Here is a 10,000-nt window from a genome sequence, read left to right as displayed (position 1 = left end):
GGTAACTGTTGGTAACGGGGTACACACACGGTCACACTGTCACCGTCACGCTCGCTGGCCGTAGCGTGAGCACCGCGCTGCTGGCGATGTTAGCACTAGTCAAGCTTGACCAACTGTGTCGTCCTTATTTGAATATCTTTCCCGCTAAATCACGGTTTCCAGTCGGTGTCGGGCGATTCAGCTGGGATAATTGAGTGTGGCTGGTGGGAGCGGCGCCGACCAATCAGCGCCGCGCTCGGGCCCACGGACCCGCCCCCCCGCGCCCGCCGCCCCCCTCCGCCGCCCTCCATTGGCTCCTGACGCCTGACGTCATCCCACGTGACCGCCCGGGGCGGGAATCAAGTGTCGCCCGGCGGCCCACCATCCCGTAGCCATGGCAACCACAGCCAGATATGGCACCGGGCGGGCGGGCTCATGCACCGGCGCGAGTGCCACCCCGCCCCCGATGGCCCTCGCTGCCACTGTGCTCCGTGCTCGCTCGCGCTGCCGACTGCTGCACCACCGCCGCCGCCGCCGCCGCCGCCCACCGCGGATATTTCGTGATTCCCGATCACGACCCCGAGAGATAAGGGGGTCGTGATACTGTCACACAGATCCCAATGTGCAGCGGCGCAGCGGGGAGCCGCCGTGGCTCGCTGCGGCCGCCACGAAGCCCGACTGCACCGCCCTCGGACACACCTGCCTCGCTGCTGCGGCCGGGGCTGCGGCGCCTGCTTCCAAGGCAGCAAATCCGCCCTCGGAATCATCGCAGACCCAAGCCGTGGCTTCACTCTCGCGGGCGGCACCAGATGAGCCAGTGTTTCGGCATCTCCGTCGAATTCCTCGTTGCGACGCCCTCCGAGTGGACTCCCGGCCGCCATCACGCCGGCGTCATGGCCACCAAGGGCAGAGAGGCTGCAGACGCTTCGTGCAGCGGTGCTCAGCACAGCGCAGAGTTCATCAGCACGTCGGGCCGCAGCGCACCCCGACCCGGCCTAAAACTTGCTTAAGGTTGAGCGCCATTGACGAGGCTTCATTGTCAGGGCCTGCGTGCGCTCGTATCGCCTGTGCTATCGGAGGAGGCCGGACGCGCGCTCTTGTGGAAGGTCGGTATCTGATCGCCCGCTTGAAGGGACGGATCGTACGCCGGGCGGTTTATAGCTGTTTTAAATACACTGGAAACCCCTTCCATAAAACCGAGATTGCAGATAAGCGATGCAAAATGCAATCTCTCGCTCTCTCTCTCACTCTCTCTCCCTCCCTCTCTCTCTCTCTCTCTCTCATTCTCTCTCTCTCTCTCTCTCCCTCTCTCTTTTCCTCTCTCTCTTCCTCTCTTTCCCTCGCATCAATAAATCGAGAAAGCCCCCTCTCTCTCCGCGCATCTCGCCCGAAAGACAATATCCCTCAGCGGAGGAGGAAGAGGGGCAGGGAGATGAAGACGGGGAGGGGCGAAGACGGAGAGGGAGGAAGGAAGGAATCTACCTGCCGCAGATCACCTGGACGCGCACACATACCTGGGAGAAGCTAATTAATGCAAACAATGACTCATTTGAATGTTGAATGAGCGGAGCAACGAGGTGAGGGCGAGGAGGCTGCGATCTCGGAGAACAAGGGAACGAGTCTCGTCGCCTAAGATAACGAGGAGCAACAACACAAAAGGAATTCGGAGGATTTCTTGCCTTCCCTTCTTCTTATCGGCCTCTCTCTCTCGCTCTCTCTACCTCTCTCTCTCTCTCTCTCTCTCTCTGTCTCTCTCTCTCTCTCACTCTACCTCTTTCTCTCTTTCATTCTCTCTCTCTCGCTCTGTCTCTCTCTCTCATTCTCTCTCTCTCTCTCTCTCTCTCTCTCTCTCCCTCCCTCCCCCCTCCCCCGCCCTCCTCCATGTGCCCCCACTCCCCCCCCTCCCCCGCCCTCCTCCGAGGCGTTCCCCGGGAGGGCAAATTGGCGCGCGGTCCCGAAAGGCCTCACTTCTCATTCAAGCCCTAAAGACGCTGCGTCCGCGGCCGCATAGCAAGCAGGGACTCAAAGGCGGCGAAGGATAGGCGGAGGCGGGCCCCAGGACGCGCTATCCGGCATCCTGCCGCTAAGGCTCCTTTTTACACGCCCAGATCCCGGGCCGATAACCTTAATCGGCGCGGTGTTGCGTACCTCTGTCTTGGCCCGCGTCGGCGCTGCGCCCGCGACGGCCCGGGACTTCACCAAAGGGTCCGCTGCGCTTAACTTAGTCCCGACTAAGTAATGTGTAATTAATTCTTGTAATTATCCAGCTTGCCGACGAGTGTCCTTGCAAGCCGATGCGGACCGCGCTTGGAGGGGGGTCCGAAAATAGGGGCAGGGAAGGGGGGACGGGGGATGGGGAGGCTCAAGACAGAACAGATTTAGAAAAAAATATGTGGGGTTTGCTTACAAACACACACACACACACACACACACACACACAAGTAACAAAGGCAGCAACAGTGTAATCATAAATTCTTAAAGTTGCTCTCATAAGATGGCTTAGTTTCTTAGTTTCTCTTATGAGACGGTTAATGAAAAACGTATATATACCATCTATTCATCGCAAATGCTTTCCTATCAATAAAGCTTGAATTACAAAACACACTTTAAAATACCATTATTCAACATCGCCCGTCGCTCCATTTACACCTTTGAGAATCGAGAGAACGGCAACAAATAAAGTAAAAGTAAACGAAAAAAAGGAAGGAAAGAAAAAAAAGAAAAAGAAAAAAAATCTGCAACCCTGACGGTTCCACAGCTTTATCGGGCGAGACTGAATCAGAAAATATAGTCGTCACGTCAAGAGGGAGAAAGCAAATAGAGTCTCAATGAACACAAAATGCCGTGAAGTGAGAATTTAGAGGCTTGGATCCCTCCCTCAATTGGATCGTCCGGAGTCAACGATCTTCTTTTGTTAACCACTGATCCCTCTTGAGTTCTGATCCTTTTCGCCGCTACGTCTGATCCCTCTGATCTCTCTCTCTCTCTCTCCCTCCTTCTCTCTCTCTCTCTCTCTTTCTCTCTCTCTCTCTCTCTCTCTCTCTCTCTCTCTCTCTCTCCCTCTCTCTCTCTCCCTCTCTCCTCCTTATTTCGATAAGGGCGCTGAACAGAGGTGAAAAATGAATTATGGCGAATTAAGGGCCGCGGGACTCGAGCGCACCAAAGCAGCGCGCGACAAAGGGAGAGAATCGGGGGAAAAGGTGTAGCTGGCAACTGGCTAATCCGCGCGAATGGCCGTATTTGAGCATAGTTGAGCGCCTCTCAATGGCGGATATTTGACCTGATGGAGTCAAGGGTTTTGATAACTTCATGGTGGATTTTGCGAGGACAAAGCGAGCCACACGGGGAGTAAAACACTCACTTAATAACACGCGAGACGCTGTGCTGTCCTCACGCAGCGCCTTTGCCCCTCCATCGGCCGTCGGCGCCGCGCCATCGGGGACTCCTTCGGGCGCAAAACGGACATTCGACGCTGACTAAAATGGATTCATGTTTCAGCGAGTGATTCATCTTCCTCCCGCCGCCTCCGCCAGCAGCAGCATCCAGGCGAGGGATCCCGCGGAAACATCTGGAATCACAGGTCCCGCCAGCGAGTCCCTAAGGGCCGGTCGGAACATATGTCACCTCTGTCCCTGCGCGCTCGGTCAGGGCGGCCGGTCCCTGGCGGAGGCGAGAGAGAGAGAGAGAGAGAGAGAGAGAGAGAGAGAGAGAGAGAGAGAGAGAGAGAGAGAGAGAGAGAGAGAGAGAGAGAGAGAGAGAGAGAGAGAGAGAGAGAGAGAGAGAGAGAGAGAGAGAGAGAGAGAGAGAGAAGAGAGAGAGAAGAGAGGAGAGAGAAGAGAGGAGAGAGAAGAGAGAGGAGAGAAGAGAAGAGGAGAGAGAGAGAGAGAGAAAGAGAGAGAGAGAGAGAGAGAGAGAGAGAGAGAGAGAGAGAGAGAGAGAGAGAGAGAGAGAGCGAGGAAGGAAGAGATAAAAAGATCGTCAATAATCAGAGTAGCTTCACCATCGTTTCCCCTTCTATAAGAAGAGAAAAGATTGAAAAACTAAAAACTTTTCATCCTAACATGTCAGTCCCCCCCTCCCCCCTCCCCTGTAACTCACAGTCCCTTCATTCGCATAAGTAAAACATAAAAAAAGAGAAGAAAAGAAAAGAAAGAAAGAAAAAAAAAAAAGAATTCAATCTCTTAGAAACCACACAAGACATCGGCTATATGAAACAACACAGCGCAAGAACCATGCCATTAATTTTATTAGTCTGACATTTTGGGTAAATCTTTTTCCTTAGGTTTTCCCTTCAGAATAATACGCTCTTCGGCCGGAACGACAACGCAGCCGGATTATAAAACGAGACATCTTCCGGATCCGCGACACGCCTCTTTGGACCCTGGCTTCGGCTTCGTCTTGGGGTTTGTCTGTCTCTCTCTCTCTTTCTCTCTCTCGTTCTGTCTCTTTTCTCTCTCTCTTCTTTCTTTCTCTCACTCTCCCCCTCTCTCTTTCTCTCTCTCTGTCTCTTTTATCTCTCTCTTTTCTTTCTCATTCTCTCTCTCTCTCTCTCTCTCTCTCTCTCTCTCTCTCTCTCTCTCTCTCTCTCTCTCTCTCTCTCTCTCTCTTTCTCTTGCTCTCTCTTCCACTCTCTCTCCCGACTTCTATATTCTTCTCTTTCTCACATACATTCTCATCATCTTTCCACTTCCCACGCAACTACGGGGTGGTAAAGCGAAGGAGATGAAGAGGGAGGTAGATGAAGAAAGAGAGGGATATGAAGAATGAGAGGGAGAGGAGAAAGAGGAAGAGGAGGAGGGGAAAGAGGAAGAGGAAGAGGAGGAGGAGAGAGGAGGAGGAGAGAGGGGGGGTTACGGACGCCCTCACTAATTAAACTTTGAGACACATTTTTGAGTCCAGAGTTTTCAGTCTCTCGAGCTCACGGCATTTGCTGCTGCCGGTGTCCCCAGGGTACCCCCCCTCCCTCCCCTCATGCCCCATGCCTCTCGCACCCCCCTAACCCCCCTGGCACTCGTCAAGGGAAAGGGAAAGGGGGGAGGGGGGAGGGGGAGGAGGGGTGGCCAGACCTCTCTGACGTGGAATGTGCAGGTGAGTGTGATAAGAGAGAGTAATGAGGGAATCATTTTAAAAGCAGTTCTTGGACTTCGGCCTCTGCAATCCAGACACTCTAATATATATATATATATATATATATATATATATATATATATATATATATATATATATATATATATATATATACACACACACACACACACACACACAAACACACACACACACACACAAACACACACACACATGAGTATGCGTTTATGTTCATGATTGTGCTTGTGCATGTTATATCTAAAAATATACACTTGATCATGAAAATACCAGGAAATGGCATGGCACATTAGCTCCGGTAAATATACCCGAGTCTCTAGTTCTTTCCCCCGACATGATTACTATACGTGGATACACTTACACTTTACATATGCTCACTGCATACCAGCCTACCTACCTACCTATCTGTCAATCTCTCTATTTGTCTATCTATCTTCCTATCAGTCTATCTTTACATATCTAATGATCAATCTGTCTATATGCATGCCCTCACCCCCCCCCATCCCCACCCCAAGTCATCACCTCATCATCACCTCCTCATCATCATCGACCCCCTTGTCACCATCGTCCATCAAGGCACCTTCGCCCAAACCCTCGACACTACTGCCCCTCCCTTCTCCTTCCTTCTCCTTCCTTCCCCTCTTCCTCTTCCTATTCCCTCCTTCTCCCGTATCCCTTCAGCCTTCGTTCTTCTCCCTATCCCTTTCTTCCTATCTCATTCTCCCTTCTTCCACGTTCCTGTCCTCTTCTCCCTTCCTTCCTCTCCCTATCCCCTTCTCCCTTCCCCCTCCCCTTCATCCCCTCCCCTCCCCCTGCCCCCCCTCCCCCATATGTCCTGCAGCGGCGGCGGCGGCTTGGCAGCATCAAGCACACGATGAGCAGGATGGCGCAGTGTTGGGGCAAAACCAGAGAGGATTATGGGTAAAAATGGCTTCCTCCTGGTGTTTCACGCTTGCCGGAGCGCGGCCGACGCGCAGGACGTGTGGGAAATTGTGAGAGACTTGCCCATTTTCTGAAGTTTGAAGCCCAGGCCGCGCTTCCCCCTCCCCTCCCCTCCCCTACCCCCTCCCTGTTGCCTGACCCGGGTTAGGGAGGTGGAGGGGAGGGGAGGGGAGGGGAGGGGGTCTTGCTCTCCTACTATTGCTACTACTACAACTATTCTTATTTCCACGGATGTTGCTGTTCCTGATGACGTTGGTGGCGCATGTAGTAAAAAACTTTTATTGCAACATCCAAGCCGTCATAATTAGCAAAACTGCCACGGTGTTGTAGTAAAATTACGTGTACTCCCTGCAGCGGCCACGCGATGTGAATGAAATTTATGAATGGATCGCAATATTTATGGAATAGTAGCATCAAATGACTCGTTCCCATCCATTCATTTTTTTTTTTAACAACCATCTATGATAAGAAAATAAAGCTCTCCTTCCTAAGCTCCCCCCTCCCCCCCCAAAAAAAAGGATCCTAAATCCACAAGATAAGAACAAATAACAAGAGAAACAGCAACAACAACAACAAAAGCCTCAAATACACAGCCACAAACACACAGGGCCAGAACACACGCGCACGTGAGAGTGGCCATAATACGAAATAAAGTTGGTTATGTGTAAACTTTCTGCCAGGGGGGAGGGGGAGGGGGAGGGAGGATGGAAGAGTGGGGGCGAATCCGGAGATGGAAGGGAGTGGGGGAGGGGAGGGGAGGGTGGGGAGGACGGGTGAATTCGGAGATGGAGGGGAGTGGGGGGGGGGGGAAGGGAAGGGGAGGTGGGCGAATCCGGGAGTTGTAGGGGGAGGGGGAGGGGGAGGGAATGGATGTAGAGGCACGGGGAAAGGGGCAGGAGGGCAAGAGGGAAGGAGGGAGAGAGGAGGAAGGGAGGGAGGGAGGGAGGGACGGAGGGAGAGGGGGTGTTATCGAGCAGAGCGATATCCGAATGTGAATTATATGATTTGTGAAATAGGACAGACAAGTTTTAGTGTGAGTTTTACTAGCGTTTTCATGGCGCAGGTTTTGGCCGGTCTCCCGCCAAGGTTTTAGCTGGAGGCGGAAGCGCTCGGAAATATTCTTCAATGGCGGCCGCCCAGACTCGAGTCTCTCTCTCCTTTCTTCTACTTTTCTACTCCATGGATTATTCATAAATACACACTCTTTGTCTCCCTTTCGCTCGATGGAAAGACACATGCGTATGATTTTGCTCTCTCGCTCCCTGTCGATCGCTCATACTCGTCGACTTCTCCTTCTCTTTTCTGCTTCTTTCGCTTATGCTCTTTCGCTCACTTTTTCTGGTTGTCTTTTTCCTTCTCTGACCGCGTTTATCTGTCTCTTTTTTATTTTCCGTTTCGTCTACATTTTTTCTACTACCTAAATTCTCTCCTATATTCGCTTTCGCCCTGTCTATATGGATATATTTTCTTTGCTAACAATCTCGTTTTTGCTCTGTCTGTCTGTCTGTCTCTCTCTCTCTCTCTCTCTCTCTCTCTCTCTCTCTCTCTCTCTCTCCCTCTCTCTCTCTTTTTCTCTCTCCAAATGAAGAAGGAAGATGAATATATATATATATATATATATATATATATATATATATATATATATATATGTATATATATATATATATATATATATATATTATATATATAATATAATATATATACATATATATATATATATATATATATATATATATATATAATATATATATATTATATATATATATATATATATATTTATATACATATAATGAGAGAGAGAGAGAGAGAAGACAGAGAAAGGGAAAGAGAGATCAAAGAAACAAGAAATAATTAAAGAAATTCTCCCGCCATATGTACACACTGCCACAACACCGTTCCCTCTCAGCCTTGCTTTCCTCCCTCCCTCCCTCCCCCCCCTATTCCTCTCTCCCGCCCTCTCCCCTACTCCCCCTCCTCCCACGTTCTTCACCCTGCCCCTCCCTCCCCCCTCCCCCCCTCCTACATCGCCGCATCCATCTAAACCACATCAACTCTGCAGCAAAAACATTATTATGCTGTACAGAGGCGGGGGTGGGTTGGGGTGGGGGGAGAGGGGGTCCCTTGTGATGAGGTGGGGGGAGGGGGAATCCCGTGTGATGGGGGCGGGTGGGATAGGATGATGCAGGGGGAGGGGGAAAAGAGGAAGGGGAATTTGGAGAAACCTGACCCCTCCCCCCCCTTTTTTTTCCAATAGGCATATTGAAGAGAGAGAAAGAGAGGGAAAGATTCAACACACACACACATACACACACACATATATATATATATGTGTGTGTGTGTATGTATGTGTGTGTGCGTGTAATAATAGACAGAGAGAAAGAGCGAGAAAAATATACCTACTGTTACCATTGGAGATAACCCTCAAGATAACATTGACAAAAACGCGAGCCGACAAATGCAAAACACCTGAACACCCTCACCCCCCTTACCCCTACACCCCCCTCCCCCTTAACCCCCCCTAACACACACAGGACACGCCTTGAGCTCGATGCAAGTGGGGGGCAGGACACAGCCACGGCTCAGGGAACACGCGCCAGTTGCAGGGAGGGGGATGGGGGGCGGGGGATGGGGGGTGAGAGAGGGGGATGGGGAAGATGAGATGGGGCATACCCCTCTCCCTTCCCCTTCCCCATCCTCCAGCATCAATGCCACGTGTGTGTATATGAATTAACACATGCACACAGCGGGCAAAAAAAAGGACAAAAAAAAACAAAAACAAAAAAACGCAAAGCCACACACACAGACACACACAAAACAGACGCTCAAAGCCGCTTAATCCCACGATAAAGAAACTCGAACGACAAGAGAAAAAAGTCCGTAACAAGAAACAAAGAAAATATATACAAAAAAACAACAACAACAAAAAACAACAACAAAAAAAAAACAACAACGACAAAAAACGAGGAAGACCAAGAACAAAACCAAGAGCAAGACTAAGAGGGAAAAAGGTAAAGAGGTTCCTGTTATTTAGTGATGCTAATCAGTCTCCTCCTCCTCAGTCACTCGCTGACTGGCTCGACACGCAACACGCGGTGGTAGAGTGTGGTAGATGCGATAGAGTGTGGTAGAGTGTGGTAGAATGTGGTAGAGTGTGGTAGACTGTGGTAGAGTGTGGTAGAGTGTGGTAGAGTGCGGTATAGTGTGGTAGGGTGTGGTTGGGTGTGAAAGAGTGCGGTAGAATGTGGTAGAGTGTGGTAGAGTATGGTAGAGTGTGGTAGAGTGTGGTAGAGTGTGGTTGGGTGTGGTAGCGGAGGTGTTTGGTGTTTGGTGATGTGGAGTAGTACAGGCGGAGTGATACTTATTTTGGAATTCATTCAGAACGGGAGGGAGGGAGGGAGGGGGGAGAAGGAGGGGAGGGAAGGGGGGAGGGGAGGGGGGAGGGAGGGAGGGGAAGGAGAGAGAGAGAGAAGGAGAGAGAGAGAGACAGACAGAGAAACACAGAGAGAGAGAGAGAGAGAGAGAGAGAGAGAGAGAGAGAGAGAGAGAGAGAGAGAGAGAGAGAGAGAGAGAGAGAGAGAGAGAGAGAGAGAGAGAGAGAGAGAGAGAGAGAGAGAGATTAAGACAAATCCACATAGATCAATAAATACTAAAATTCAAGGCGCATAATAACATGTTCCATATGAAAGCAGATAAGTAGATGATAAACAAGACAAAATGACTGATGAAAACAACGAAATAAATGGGCAATCCGTGTACCGCATCTGCGCCATTACCGCCGTGAGACTTGCAGCTCAAGAACGAGTTGGAAAAAAAACAATCGAAAAAAAAAACACAAAAAAAAACTCCAGAAACGGGACTCCTAATTGACATTTGCAATAATAATAATCCTCAAGCGATCATAGCCGATAAAAGAAATCCATTCTCTTTAATCCACTCCATTATATTACAAGGACGCGAGATATTTATGCTATGCAGA

The 10,000-nt window shown here is 50.4% G+C and overlaps 1 protein-coding gene across 18 annotated transcripts in view; it reads right to left on the bottom strand.

Moving 5' to 3' along the window:
• LOC122259888 (uncharacterized) overlaps nucleotides 1-10,000 on the bottom strand; it is a 205,668-nt gene that overhangs the window by 85,594 nt on the left and 110,074 nt on the right. The window lies entirely within an intron of this gene.

Source organism: Penaeus japonicus, unplaced genomic scaffold (assembly GCF_977035675.1).
Source record: "Penaeus japonicus unplaced genomic scaffold, GWHDUDI00000001_assembly GWHDUDI00000038, whole genome shotgun sequence".
In the NCBI taxonomy this organism is placed as follows: domain Eukaryota; kingdom Metazoa; phylum Arthropoda; class Malacostraca; order Decapoda; family Penaeidae; genus Penaeus; species Penaeus japonicus.
Note: the sequence above shows the minus strand (reverse complement) of the source record. Positions and strands in the feature narration are given on the sequence as shown.